At 40.2% G+C, this 15430-nt stretch overlaps 1 pseudogene; it reads left to right on the top strand.

Annotated features, from left to right (window-relative positions):
- Window positions 1-6049: 6049 nt before the first annotated feature.
- Window positions 6050-14815, top strand: LOC113359370 (annotated as a pseudogene).
- The last annotated feature ends 615 nt before the right edge of the window (window positions 14816-15430 follow it).

The following is a 15430-nucleotide window of genomic DNA, read 5'->3' as shown; positions in this document are numbered from 1 at the left end:
CCGCGTATCCGTCCATCAATGTTAGTGCCTCGTGCCCCATTATAGATTCCACCAGTTGATCGATGCTTGGGAGAGGGAAGTTGTCCTTTGGACAGGCTTTGTTCAGGTCGCTGAAGTCAATGCAGATTCTGACTCCTCCGTTTTTCTTTGGTACCACGACCATGTTGGATATCCACTGTGGGTAGTGCGATTTCCTGATTATCCCCGATTCTTGTAACTTCTTTAATTCCTTCTCGACGGTCGTGTGTAATTTTGGTGTGATTCGCCTCATCTTTTGTCGGACTGGCTTGAAGCTTGGGTCGATCCTTAGATGGTGACAGCATACCTCCGGATCTATACCTTCCATATCGTGTATATTACATGCGAATGCGTCTATGTTTTCCTTTAGCACCGCCACGAGCTGGTTTACTTGTTCGTCCGATAGTAAGGTCCCGATCCTTACCACCCTTGGTTCTTCTACAGTTCCCAAATTAATCTCCCGAGTAGGTTCCACGGCCGAGAAGTTTGGTTTTGATTCCTTCACCAGCGCCGTCTCCTTTAATTGCTATGAATGCTCGTTTCCTTGTGCTTCGTAAGTCATGACCGCCTGCGAAATAACTCTTTCCAGTTCTTCTGCAACTTTGGCTTCTTTAGCCTTTTTCTTCTCTCCCCTTTGTCGTGTTCGTTGCTCCTCATTTATCTTGGCATCGACCTTCATGCACTGTCGGGCAGCCTGTGGATCTCCTACGACCTCAGCTATCCCCTTGTAAGTTGGGAATCGTAGCCTTTGATGGTAGGCCGATGCCACTCCTTTGATTCCCGCGATCCATGGTCTTCCGATTATAGCTTCATAGGGCGAGGCGACATCAACCACGTAGAATGTGGTTAAAGTATCTAGGTAACCACCTCCATCTGATACCCTTAGAGTTACTTCGCCCTTCGGGATGGTTACGGTCCCATTAAAACCGTAGATACGATATGTCGTGGGATGAGCTCCATCCTTTTGAACGTATCGTAGAAGAGTACTTCGACTGAGCTCCCACTATCTACTAGTATCCTTCTTACCCCCCATTCCTCAATCAGCAGGGTGATAACCAAGGGATCACTGTGAGCTTGGCCGTTCATCGGGACATCCTGAGCCGAGAAAAAGATGGGTCGCATCATCCAAGGTTCCATCGGCAAAGCTTTTGCTACACTGAAAATTTCATTCCCATTATGATCTCTCTTGTGGATCCTTGACATGATTCTAGGATTCAGATTGTACGCTTGAGTGGCGGAATGGGAAATCGTGTTGACAAACTGCGTGGATCTGTCGATCCGGACCTGATGAACGGGTGCATCGGGTGCTACGGTCGTCTGGGCTGGGTGTCGGACGAACTGTCTCAGATAACCATCTCTAATAAGGTGTTGCACGATTTCTTTCACTTCTCGACAGTTATTTTTAGAGTGGCCTCGATATTGACGATAATGGCAATATTGTGGGTGATCCTTGGTCTCCTCGAACTGTATCCCTCTTGAAGCTGGGTATATGATGTCACTCCTTTTTTAGACCTCTTTGAAGATTTCTTCTAGTGGAGCATTCAAAGGGGTGTATTCCTCGCCTCGTGCCTCAGCCTCTTTCCTTTAGCTAACCATTCCTTCTTCCCCTTTCCTTTCGTAGGTGGGATCGGTCTCTTCTCGGGCCGACGTTGAACATCGTCCGATGTCGACTCAGGCGCCGCACTAGCCTCTCGCACTCCCCTATCCCTTGACTCTTCCTAAATTTCTTCTAGGGCGATGAAATGTTCTTGCATTTTCCTCATTTCTTTCATTGTTTGTGGTTTTTCAGTGAACATGGCTATCCATATGGGATCAGACCTCCCAAGTGCGTTTTCGAAACCGAATATCTGCTGGTCGACCGGTACTTTCCCAATTTCTGTACACAAATTTCTCCATCTATCGGTCAATGATCTGAGAGATTCTCTGAACCGCCGGGCCAAGGTGAATAACCTGTTGACCCTGGGACGAGGTCTGTTGTTGTGCATGTATGTTTTAAGGAAGGCTTCGACTAGAGTCTCATAACTGTCGACTGTTCCTGGTGCGAGGTTGTAGAACCATTTCCTTGCCTCGCCTTCCAAGCTTGCAGGGAAGAACTTGCACATTACCACCTCATGGTTTTTCCATTGTATTAGGGACATTGTGTACATCTTCAAATGCTTAACTGCGTCTCTCGTGTCGTCGAACCTTGATGGGAAGGTGGGGAGCGTGCACTTAGGAGGGAAGGACCTTAGTTCTAGATCTTGTGTGAAAGGGTTCCTCTCGGCCTCGCTTATAACCTCGGCAAGCTTATCTTCTCCGCCGGTTCCTGACAACTTCCTTATCTTTTCCTCTAACTCTCTTAGCTTGGCTTCAGTCGCGTTGTCAGACCTTTTGTTTCTCTGTTGATTATTCCTCTCGTGCCTTTCGTCGTCTGTCGATGAATCTTGATCGACCGGAATTTCTTGGTCCTACTGCAGGTGGTACCTTCCCGATTCGGCCTTGGTGTCCTGATGTCCCTCGGCTAGAAGATCCTCTCGACCTCGACCTTAAGTTCCGTAGCTGATAGTTCTCGAACTCTAGAGCTAGGTTCCGCTGCTGAAGATCCCTTAAAGCCGCCTCTTGCCTTCTTTGGCTTTCTAAAATTGCGAGTAGTCTTGGATCTGTACTCTCATGGCTAGAGTGACCATTTGGATGGCCTAAATGGGCATGGGTGGTGCCGTCATCACAGGTGGTGGAGGTGTTACTGTGGGGGGTATCTGATTCGATGTTGTCGGATAGATTCTGATAGTTGTTTCTCGTCCTAGTTATACTCGCCTTAGTCTTTCTTGCTCTCGCCCGAGGGTTTCTTGATACTCAGCTTGTCGTCTGATGTTTCGTCTCTGAGCATGCAGGATTAATGCTTCTTCATCATCTTCCGTGTCTGACGCGGAAGTCCAGATATTTGATCATCCCTCCTTGGGGCGAGGCGATTCGCTCCAGAGGCGATGGGTCATCGTCTCGTCCCATATCGATCTCCTCGTCCATAGTTGGCATACCCCTTGCAGAAGCTCATGATTCCTCTGGTGGTGGATGCCCGTCACTCCCTCACCTCGTCCCAGTTACTCCTCCTTGCATGTTGTTATTGGAGATCGTGCGGTTCCTCAGAGTTCTTCTCATACCTGACGTGCTAGCCATCGGAGACAGTGTGTTGTTAGTCCGAGAGTCGTCCCTACCTACGTCAGTGAAAACAGACAACACCTTACTTTGACCTGTTTTTGAAAAGTTTTTATAGTACGTACAGCTTTAGAAGAAACAGGTGACTGGCACTAAAACTGAGTTTCAAAAGTACGATTCCCTCTACTCTGCCATGTTGACCTCGCCAATTTGCCTTGTTCAGACTCTAAGTGTCACCTTTTAGACGGGTATCATGCTACGTCGCTTTCAAAGTTGCACGACGTCGCTTTCAGTACCACGACTCTGTATTAACTACAATTTGTCCTACATTCCCTATACTCCAAATCATTAACACCTAGTTCTCTGTGGGTAAAAGGTCCAAATTCGTACTTTTATGAGGTCAGCACGCCACGAAAAAAACTGACTAAGACTTATGCACTCTCTTAGAACTACAAAGGGATGTCTTCTCTTGATTCCTTGGATTCCTTCACCGGCGACCAATAATCTCGATGTGCTGTTGTTTTGGCATTTTCCCCAGCAAAAATGGAACCTCAAGCAACTTCAACCACACATCAAAGATGTTATTTGGGAGTTTATGGGTATTCCGTTGTTGAACTCGCAAGACAAAAACTAAGATCAAAATACGAAGACAAGTGTAAAAAATACTATGAAAACAAAGATTAAGACACGAAAACAGACTCGCCTACAAGCAAGACTAGTCGAATGTTCGGGATCAACCCAACTGAAAATGTTTGCTAACGACTCGATCTTAACAATGAAAACTTAACTATATCAACAGACTTCAAACCAAATTTTCATATACAAACTTTCACCGAGAAGAGTTCATCCCATAGCATCAACTAACACGCAAAGTGTTTTTAGGAGCTTTTGGATCGTCTCCGTCGGCACATGCAGTCAAGGTATCCGGAGAACTTATACGATCCCCTTAGTCGGCGCCAGAATGTAGTTGCATAAAACCACACACTACATCCAATGGTATAGAAGATGAGTTAAAACTAAGTCAAGATGTTCAACAAACATAGACACAAAGATATATGTGGTTCGGTATGATTACCTACGTCCACGGGGTGAAAGGATGAATGTTATTATTTCTTTTCTTTGATTACAAGGTGTTCTCTCCTTCTCAAATGGTGTAACTCTCAAACTCTCCTTCTCAAATGGTGTAACTCTCAAACTCTCAAATGTAGTGTCTTCTTTCTCTCTCTTTCAACCTGCCTCTCTCTCTCGACCTGCCCTTATATTTATAGGCCAAGGTCGACATACAACGGAATTACAATGTTGGTCACATTACATCAATTTAGCTGTTCCCTATCGGACCTTCACTGCTCGCCCGACTTTCTGGTTTGACCGATAGTTCTTCACCCGAGGCCGAGTCTTAATCGTCTGGTTAACACGATGTCGCCCTTCTTTCTTCTCGTTTCTTTGTTTGACCATCTTTCTTCGTCTGACCGAGTGCTTTCTGATTGTTCGCCCGACCTATCAGAGGATAAGGGTCACGTCACATCCGACAACTATTGGGTCATCACGTCCGACCCACGTGATACCTCGCTCTTTGCGTCGTTTGGTTCTATCTTATGCTCCGTCACTCTTTGTTCTTTGGTGTATCACAGCTTAGGATCTTTTCACCTAGCCCTGTGGATTATCTACACCTACAATCATCATGAGTTGATGGATCATATATAACATGTACATAAATTAATAAATCAAAAGAATTAATGCATTTTTTTTCATCACTGTAATTGAGATAAGGTTTGTTCATCAGAATTATTACGTTATACGTTCATTCAATCTTACGCTCAAGTTTACGTTCCTCTTCCTCTTCCCTTTCTCAAAAAAAAAAAAAAAAAAAAAAAAAAAAAACCCTAGAGCCGTGTTGCTCAGATTTGGTCCTTTTGGACCAGATCTGAGCAAGAATTCGTTTTCTTTTTAAGTTTTTGGTAGTAGGTAATTGAATAAGATGTTTTTACATCGTTTTTGGTGACTTTTGACATATTTTTTCGTCATTTTAAGACGATTTTTCTTCGTCGTTGTGGGCGAGTTCCTCAAATTTTAATGGCCGTTTCATAGCTTGCTATTCTTGATTCAAAAACATCAACGATTCATCACGACATCGCTTTGTATCGGCATCCGTGTTCGTGTGGATCGAAAAATTTATGGCCAAAGTACTCTTATGTATTAGGAGCATCTCTTATTGAAGAATACAATCGAATTAAACGGTCGGATTTTAATTCTGGATTTACCATCATCTCTCCCTTATACATAAAATTATTTTGGATATTTTTGTTGTTTATCGCTCTTTCTTTTCGCGATCTACTTGTAACTGATGTCCTTATTTGTATTAGGGTTTTGATTATTTTGTATTTTGATGTTTTTGTTATTTTTGTAAGCGAACATGTAATCACGATTTTGATTTGAATGAATTGAAATATGTTGAATGTCCAAAAAAAAAAAGAATTATTATGCTACACTATCTCAAAAATAGACCATAATTAAATGTTCTTGCCAACTAAATTCAAATTACTATAAGTACTTATTCATGTTACTGATTGTCTTAATTACTTAACTAATGAAGAATCTATTGAATATTGTGTAATGGATTCTGAATTAAATTCATTTTCAATACACTATCATAATGTTTCTTCTGATTTTGTTTCCATATAAATAACAGATTCATCCCTAAATATACAACAGAGAGACAAGATGAATTATTAAGAGAAATTTGGATACTGAATTTTATTATAAAAAGAAATCTAAACAGAACTATAGAGTGGAAGAATTCTAGGCGTGGTTAGAGAGTAATAGAGAAATTATGGGTCGGTCGAGGTCATCATCATGTTCAATAGTGTCAATGTTATTAGTAGTAACGTTGATTATGGTAATGGTGAATGATATTTGTTCAACGGGAAGAGAATTTTTAACAAGAAGTAGTAAACAAGCAAATATTATTGACTATGTAGATGCTTTAACAAAAAGCATTTTGTTTTTCGAAGGACAACGGTCTGGAAAATTACCTGAAAATCAAAGAATGACATGGAGGAAAGATTCTGCTCCGGATGATGGTTCACTAATCGGGGTACGTATCTATTTTCACATTATTTATCTTCTAATTATTTATTTTTCTAGAAAAATTCCGCTCAATTTTTTTTTTAACGTGACTTGCCAAAACATCTTGGCAAGGTATGTCTCCTGGTGACTATGTATTTTGACAAATGTTTTGTATAAGTACGTCAGGTTGATCTGTCGGGAGGGTACTACGATGCGGGGATAACATAAAGTTCAATTTTCCTATGGCGTTCACAACAACAGTATTATCCTGGAGTATATTGGAGTTCGGCCAACTCATGGGTTCTGATCTACAATATGCCATGGATGCAGTAAAATGGTCCACAGATTATTTGATCAAATGCACGATTAACCCTGATGTGATTTATGTTCAAGTTGGGGAACCTTATAGTGATCATGGCTGATGGGAAAGGCCTGAGGATATGGACACTAATCGAATGGCATATGCTATTAACACAACCCGTCCTGGCTCCGAGGTTTCAGCAGAAATGGCTGCTGCATTAGCAGCTTCTTCCATTGTCTTTAAAACTAGCGACCCTGTTTACGCTAAAGCACTTCTCGATAGGGCAACACAGGTAAATAGTATTCTATATATGCCAGAGTCCTTGAATCTTTCTTGTGCAAATTTTTATTTGTTTTTTATCTTCTTAATTCGTTTTTATACATTATAAAATCGGTATCCATAGGATATGCGGTGATTTTTTTATACTGTTTGCAGGTTTTCAACTTTGCAAATACATACCAAGGAAATTATAATGATTGCCTGAAGCCGTTTGTTTGCCCTTTCTACTAATACAAAAATATGTTTCATATCAAACTTTGTTATTCACCTATCTCGATGAAGAATGATACGAATTACCCGATGATATTGTTTTTGATAGGATGAATTGGCATGGGGTGCTATGTGGTTATACAAGGCAACACATCAACCTAGCTATTTGGATATCCTCAAAATGAATATGAAAAAAATGAAATCGAGAAATTACGTTGCTTATGCTTTGGGATAATAAGGATGTTGGCATCAACATACTCGCTACAATTGTAAGTGTATGATCAATATATGAGATTTTACTAAGGTTTGAATCTTTTGGTTTCCCCGTAAAAATTAATCACGGTTGTATTAATTTTTTAATCATGAGTTACTTTCGAATGGATCGTCACTCTCCAAGCATTTATCCAACGATGGAGAGGAATACCGCTTACATGCCGATCAATTTGTTTGCAGCATATTGCCAGAAAATCCTACTAGTGTAAATTATTCTCATGGTGGGCTAATACACAAAAAGGTAGGAAGCAACATGCAAGTCGCCGGAGCGATTTCATTTATTACTCTTGTCTATGCCGTCCATTTGGATGGTGCCAAAAAAGCCATTCAATGTTCCGACGGAACTCAGGTTACTCCACAAAGAATGGTTACCATTGCCAAGAGTCAGGTAATTATAAGCCCTTATTTTTCAACTTTCTTTTTCTATATTTTTTTCGCCAGGTAAATCATGTGGCGTCTGTAACAATAAAACACTCAAGAAAGATGTAAGAATAAAAGGATTAATTTCTGGAAAGTAAATAGACACTCAATTGGACTGCAAACAGAGGACAGAGTCACGTATTCAACACGCTGTCCTTAACACGATATTTGACCGGTACGCCTCAAGAATGAGTGATGCCTATACCCTGTGGTCAAGTTCGTATCCAGGATAAAACTGCCCGTTGCAAGCACTGTTAGCACTACAGTACTTGCCCACTCTTACGACTTCAACAGCAATTGCGCACGGAATGAAAAATAAAGGACCACACAGGGAGAGAAGACAAAAAGAAGAGGATAGTAGCTCTTCTGGACACAAAACGAAATGAGAGAAAGTGATCGCTTTATATAGGGGAGAATAGAGAGAGGTCTCATAAACGCGCATTAAAACAATTTCAATTAATTCAGATTTTTTCCAACGGTTTGAAACGTTCATGCGTCATTACGTTTGATATAAAACGTTCATGCAAATTTAAATTTGAAATAAAAACGTTCATGCAAATTTAAGTTTGATATAAAACGTTCATGCAAATTAATGTTGATATAACGTTCATGCATAGACATAAAGTCGCCCAAAGATTTATTTTGTTTGAAATCTTTTAAGTATTAATTCAAAAATTCAAAAGAAGTTTTGCCAAAAAAAGATAAGTCTTGACCCGAACCCGAGCCCGGCCCGGCCCGCCCGCACGCACGCACGGACAGACGGCGGCGGCGGCGTGCTTCGGTGCGAAGCACCGCGCGTGTGTGAAAATGTGTGATTGCACCAACTAGCCCATTGCCTAAGTCCTCTCCCTCGCACAAAAGTGCTAATGACCCAAGGGCCACTATAATATCAAAGTTTTCAATACTTATGGAGAGGCATCATCTTTAGTTTTCCCTATGTGGGACTAAAGGTTCATTCACAAATAGTGAAAATGAGCTAGTGTCCTTAGTGACCAATAGATCCTAAGTTCCAATCCCACCAAGACCAAAAACCAAACTATTTTATAAACTCATTTTCTCTAACAATCCCCCACATGAATGAAATACCGATAAAAAATCAGAAAACGGAAAGCGAAAAATACCACTTAGGCAAGAGGTGTCCATGAGGTCTTGAACCTTTGCTTAGTGAGAAATTGTCGGAACTACTTGATGGACAGTGAACGCGATGTCTTGAACTACCATCGTTTGGTGTAATCCGCGATAATAACCACGCGTGATATCTCTCTAGGTGCTGTCGAGTTCGTGTCGTTGTGTCCTTTTTGGCCCTGGACAAATCCCGTTTCTCCGAATGCTCTAGAGAATCAGCTCTCTTCTCATAGGAAGCGACCCACTTCCACATTCAGATAGGTGAGTTCTATCAAGAGTGTTTACTGTTACAACCCACTTCAATCTAAAATTGAAACTATAGAACTCATTGAGACTTAATAGAAAGTCATCCTCACATGCAGTCACACTATCACGTCTACACCATAGGGAAGGGGCAGAGAATGAATTCTCTGATAGTGTTTACCTTGACCCGCCACAAATTAGTTTCTCATTCGAAACCTTGATTTTGGGATCTCCAGTCAGCAAGGTTGAGTATCCTTCATGGAAAGTTTATTTAATGAGCCTAAGCCCCATCCCCTTAGATGCATTACTAACTATCTCCTTGGACAAACCTTTCGTCAAAGGGTCCGCGATATTCTCCTTGGACTTAACCCAATCAATGGAAATAACGCCTTTTGAGATTAGTTGTTTTAGGGTATCGTGTCTTCTTTTTATATGTATAGACTTCCCATTATAGTAGTTGTTTTTAGCTTTAGCTATGGCAGCTTGATTATCACAATGTATAGATATAGCCGGCACAGGCCTATGCCAGAGAGGAATGTCTTCTAAAAAGCATCTTAGCCAAGCGGCTTCCTCTCCTGCTTTATCTAGCGCAATAAACTCAGATTCCATAGTGGATCGAGCTATGCAGGTCTGTTTGGAACTCTTCCAAGAAACAGCCCCACATGCTATAGTGAAAACATATCCACTCATAGACTTATACTCCTCTGAGTCTGATATCCAGTTTGTATCAAAAAATCCCTCAAGGACGGCAGGATACCTTTCATAATTCAAACAAAAGGTCAACGTGTATTTCAAATACCTCAACACTCTAAAAAGTGCATCCCAGTGTTCCTGCCCTGGATTACAAGTATACCTACTTAACCTACTCACAGCATAAGCAATGTCTGGCCTAGTACAGTTCATCAAATACATCAGACTTCCTATAACTCGTGAGTATTCAAGTTGTGATACTCCATTACCTCTGTTCTTTTTGAGTTTACAACAAGGATCATACGGAGTATAAGCAGGTTTACAATCAAAATGATTGAATTTTCTAAGCACAGATTCAACATAATGAGATTGACTAAGACTATAACCGTTAGAATTTCTCCTAATTTTCATCCCTAAGATTACATCTGCGGAGCCTAAGTCTTTCATGTCAAAGTTCTCATTCAGCATGTTCTTAGTGGAATTAATTACATCCATGTTTGTACCAAGTATAAGCATATCATCAACATACAAGCATACAATCACACAGGCATCATTTACAAGCTTAGTATATACACACTTGTCAGGTTCATTGATTCTAAAACCACTAGAAAACATTACATGATCAAATTTTTCATGCCATTGTTTAGGTGCTTGTTTCAATCCATACAAAGATTTTTTCAGTTTACAAACTTTGTTTTCACAACCTATCACTACAAAGCCCTCAGGTTGTTCCATGTAAATTTCTTCATCTAATTCACCATGTAGAAAAGTTGTCTTTACATCCATTTCATGTATTTCTAGGTTATGAACCGCGGCTATAGCAATTAACATCCTAATGGAAGTAATTCTCGTAACGGGTGAGTAAGTATCAAAGAAATCTACACCTTCCTTTTGTTTGTAGCCTTTGACTACTAACCTAGCCTTGTATTTTTGAATAGTTCCATCTATGTTACGTTTCCTCCTGAAGATCCATTTACATCCTATGGCCTTACACCCTGGAGGTAAATCTATTATCTCACATGTATCATTTTCTTTGATGGATTCCATTTCACTAATAGAAGACTCTTTCCACCACGGAGCTTCAGAAGAAGTCATGGCTTCTCTATAAGTCTGATGATCAGACTCTTCTAGTGTTATGAAGTCAGGTCCAAAAGAGGTTTTGGTTCTAGCCCTTTTACTCCTCCTAAGATCAAATTCTACTTCATCTTCCTCTAAAGGTAAAGTCTGACTGGTTGAAGGAACATCTAGGGGATCAACACCTCTCTTACGAGAGTCAGATTTTAAAGGAAAAACATTTTCAAAAAACACAGCATCCCTAGACTCCATAATAGTATTTACACCAATTTCAGAAACATCAGAATTCACAACCATAAATCTATATGCAGGTGTATGCTCAGGATACCCTATGAAGACACAGTCAACAGTTTTGGATCCTATCTTGGTTGCTTTAGGTTTAGGGATCTGAACCTTAGCCAAACACCCCCACACTTTAAAGTATGCTAAAGAAGGTTGTCTACCTTTCCACAATTCGTATGGAGTTTTATCTGATCCTTTAAAAGGTACTCTGTTCAGGATATAGCAGGCTGAGAGGACAGCTTCCCCCCACAAGTTCGAAGGTAATCCTGAACTAATTAACATGGCATTCATCATCTCCTTAAGGGTGCGGTTCTTACGTTCAGCTACTCCATTCGACTGAGGTGAATAAGGAGGGGTAACCTCGTGTATTATGCCATGTTCTACACAGAAATCTCCTATAGGAGTTATGTACCCCACGGTCAGACCTAATGGTTTTAATGGTAGTATTCAATTGGTTTTCAACTTCTAGTTTATACCTCTTAAATGCTTCTAAGGCATCATCCTTACCTCTAAGCAAATAAATATGACAGTACCTAGTACAGTCGTCTATAAAAGTAACAAACCATTTCTTACCGCCTCTAGTTTGAACTGATTTCATGTCAACTAGGTCTGAGTGATTAATTCTAAGGGTTTAGAATTTCTATGAACATTTTTGCTAAAAGGTTTTCTAGCATACTTTGATTCTACGCATATTTCACATTTGTGTTCCTTTTCCAACTAAATTTGGGTATGCAGCCCACATTGGCTAGTTTAAGCATTGATTTATAATTTACATGTCCAAGTCTACCATGCCAAACGTTCAAAGACTCACAAACATAAGCAGAAGAATCATTATTATTCATTACAGCAGAGTTTACATTAAGCTTATACAGACCCTCAGTCTTATAACCCTGCCCCACATAATCCTTACCCTTAGTTACAACACATTTCCCAGATTCTATTACAATTTTAAAACCCTTATCATCTAAAACAGCACAAGAAACAAGATTTTTGCAGATGTCTGAAACATTAAGAACTTCATTTAAAGTGAGAGTCTTGCCAGAAGTGAGCTTGAGTCCAACTTTGCCTTTTCCTACAACCGCAGCTGCATATGAGTTACCCATATAGAGTTTCTCTCCTTCCCCTACCATACTGTAGGAGGTGAACATTTCTTTGTTCCCACAGACATGTTTGGTAGCCCCAGAGTCTACCCACCAGTCTCTCACATTTGTTACCAAATTTACTTCAGACACCGTGCCAGAAAATTCATCTTTGTTGTTTTCAACCAAATTAGCATTATTTTTATTTTTAAGGTCCTTACGGTTTCTACAGTGAACCGCCATATGGCCAGGATTTCCGCAAGCATAGCAATCACCCTTAATTTTATTAATGCTAGATTTAGGTTTCTGAAACATACCTTTCTTGCCTGGAGGTTTCTTGGAGTTGTTTCTGTTCTTATCAGCATTGGAACCTTTGTGTTCAGTCACATGAGCTTTGTAAGACATGTCCCTTGAAGAAGATACATTTTTGTCCTTGGAGCACAACAATTCTTCAACTTGAATTTTCTTACCCAGTTCAACCATAGTAACTTCAGCAGTTTCATGTCTCAGTTTCTTCTTGTACTCGGACCAGGAAGTAGGCAATTTCTCGATAGCAGTAGACACTTGAAAAGTTTCATCAATCACCATACCTTCGGCAAGAATTTCATTCATAATTTGCTGGAGTTCAAGGAATTGATCAACCACAGATTTGTCATTCACCATTTTATACTCATAAAGCCTAGCTACCAAGAATTTCTTACTTCCGGCAGTTTCAGCTTGGTATTTCGCCTCCAAAGCAGCCCATAATTCAAAAGCAGAGAAGTTTTCTTTAGAATTGTAAAAATCATACAAAGCATCCTCCAAGCAATTCAGAATATGATTTTTAGACATGTAATTGTTCCTCTTCCATTCTTCTAAAGAAGACTCACGACCAGCATCATTCAGTGATTCATCAAAAGGTTTCAGAACATATGAATCCAACTCATGGTAACTTAGAAAGAATAACATTTTTGACTGCCACCTCTTAAAGTCTTTTCCAGAAAACTTTGCAGGCCTTTCAACATCGTTTCTTACCCATTGTTACAGACAGAAAACAGAAATATCGTGTTAAGATTGTGGCGTCTGTAACAATAAAACACTCAAGAAAGATGTTAGAAAGATGTAAGAACAAAAGGATTAATTTCTGGAAAGTAAATAGACACTCAATTGGACTGCAAACAGAGGACAGAGTCACGTGTTCAACACGCTGTCCTTAACACGATATTTGACCGGTACGCCTCAAGAATGAGTGATGCCTATACCCTGTGGTCAAGTTCGTATCCAGGATAAAACTGCCCGTTGCAAGCACTGTTAGCACTACAATACTTGCCCACTCTTACGACTTCAACAGCAATTGCGCACGGAATGAAAAATAAAGGACCACACAGGGGGAGAAGACGAAAAGAAGAGGATAGTAGCTCTTATGGACACAAAACGAAATGAGAGAAAGTGATCGCTTTATATAGGGGAGAATAGAGAGAGGTCTCATAAACGCGCATTGAAACAATTTCAATTAATTCAGATTTTTTCCAACGGTTGAAACGTTCATGCGTCATTATGTTTGATATAAAACGTTCACGCAAATTTAAATTGGAAATAAAAACGTTCATGCAAATTTAAGTTTGATATAAAACGTTCATGCAAATTAACGTTGATATAACGTTCATGCATAGACATAAAGTCGCCCAAAGATTTATTTTGTTTGAAATCTTTTAAGTATTAATTCAAAAATTCAAAAGAAGTTTTGCCAAAAAAGATAAGTCTTGACCCACACCCGAACCCGAGCCCGGCCCGCCCGGACGGCCGGCGGCATGAAGCACCGCGCGTGTGTGAAAATGTGTGATTGCACCAACTAGCCCATTGCCTAAGTCCTCTCCCTCGCACAAAAGTGCTAATGACCCAAGGGCCACTCTAATATCAAAGTTTTCAATACTTATGGAGAGGTATCATCTTTAGTTTTCCCTATGTGGGACTAAAGGTTCATTCACAAATAGTGAAAATGAACTAGTGTCCTTAGTGACCAATAGATCCTAAGTTCCAATCCCACCAAGACCAAAAACCAAACTATTTTATAAACTTATTTTCTCTAACAAATCACATAATAAATGACGATGTATAATTACCATGAAACAGGTGGATTACATTTTAGGAAATAATCCATTGGGTATGTCATACATGGTGGGATATGGTAACAAGTTTCCAACTAGAATACATCATCGTGCATTGTAAAGATGGGACACCCTACTATGAAACCTCAAATCCTAACCCAAATTTGTTGATAGGAGCTGTTGTTGGAGGACCTGATATCATGGATAAATATGGTAGTTGGCAATTGGCACTTGGATCTTTCTTTTGCAAAAGGATCGGCGTCTATCTTTGTGAAGTGCCTTTCAAGTTTGAAAAAATGGAATCACTTGGAAGCGTGTACACAAATACGAAGGTATCATTAAGCCTGGTGTTGGCTCGTTTTAGAAGGGGTTGGACTTGGTCACTTATGTCGGGTTGGCAAAGCTGTGTCGGAACTAGAATTTATTTGTCCAGAACGACCCTTGGAAGTCTTGTCGTGTTCAAAGATTGTCCTATGACGATGTACCTGATCATGTTTCTTGGATTCGCGTATCAACCACCAAATAGTAATGAGTGATTCTACACTCACCGAAACTTACACTTCAAATTGTCCCAGAAAAGATTCGCAGAATAGTAAGATGCGTGCTTAGCACTGGAGGGCAGAAGTGGGCCCGATGTTCTGTCTTTGTCTGTGCGAATTTCGGTGAAACACCAAAGTCAACCTAGAATTACTGAATAGTAATTAGTAGTAAATAAAAAATACAGAACCTGATAGATATATGCGCACAGTAAGAACTTGTTTGTTTGTAGCTGACTCGGCGTCTGAATCTGAGTCAACCTCTGACTCGGACCGAGTCAGCAGTCAGACCGTTTGTTTTCCATTTTGAGTCAGATCTGACTCGACCTCTGACTCAGACATAACCCCTGACTCAGACTCATTTGAGTCAGGTAACAAAATACCCCTGACTCATGGGACCAAACCACTGACTCACTTATTCCCGAGTCAGATGAGTCAGATCTGACTCAAAACAAACATATCGACTCAGATCCAGATGAGTCAGGTGATTTCACTCAGATCCAGATGATTCAGATCCAGACGACTCAGATGAGTCAGGAGTAAACAAACATGGTGTAAGATTCTTGATTGTCTTAATTTACAGTAAAAACTCCATATATTGATACTTCATATATT

This window comes from Papaver somniferum, chromosome 3 (assembly GCF_003573695.1).
Source record: "Papaver somniferum cultivar HN1 chromosome 3, ASM357369v1, whole genome shotgun sequence".
NCBI lineage: Eukaryota > Viridiplantae > Streptophyta > Magnoliopsida > Ranunculales > Papaveraceae > Papaver > Papaver somniferum.
The sequence above is the reverse complement of the archived record's forward strand: the minus strand, read 5'-3'. Positions and strand labels throughout refer to the sequence as shown.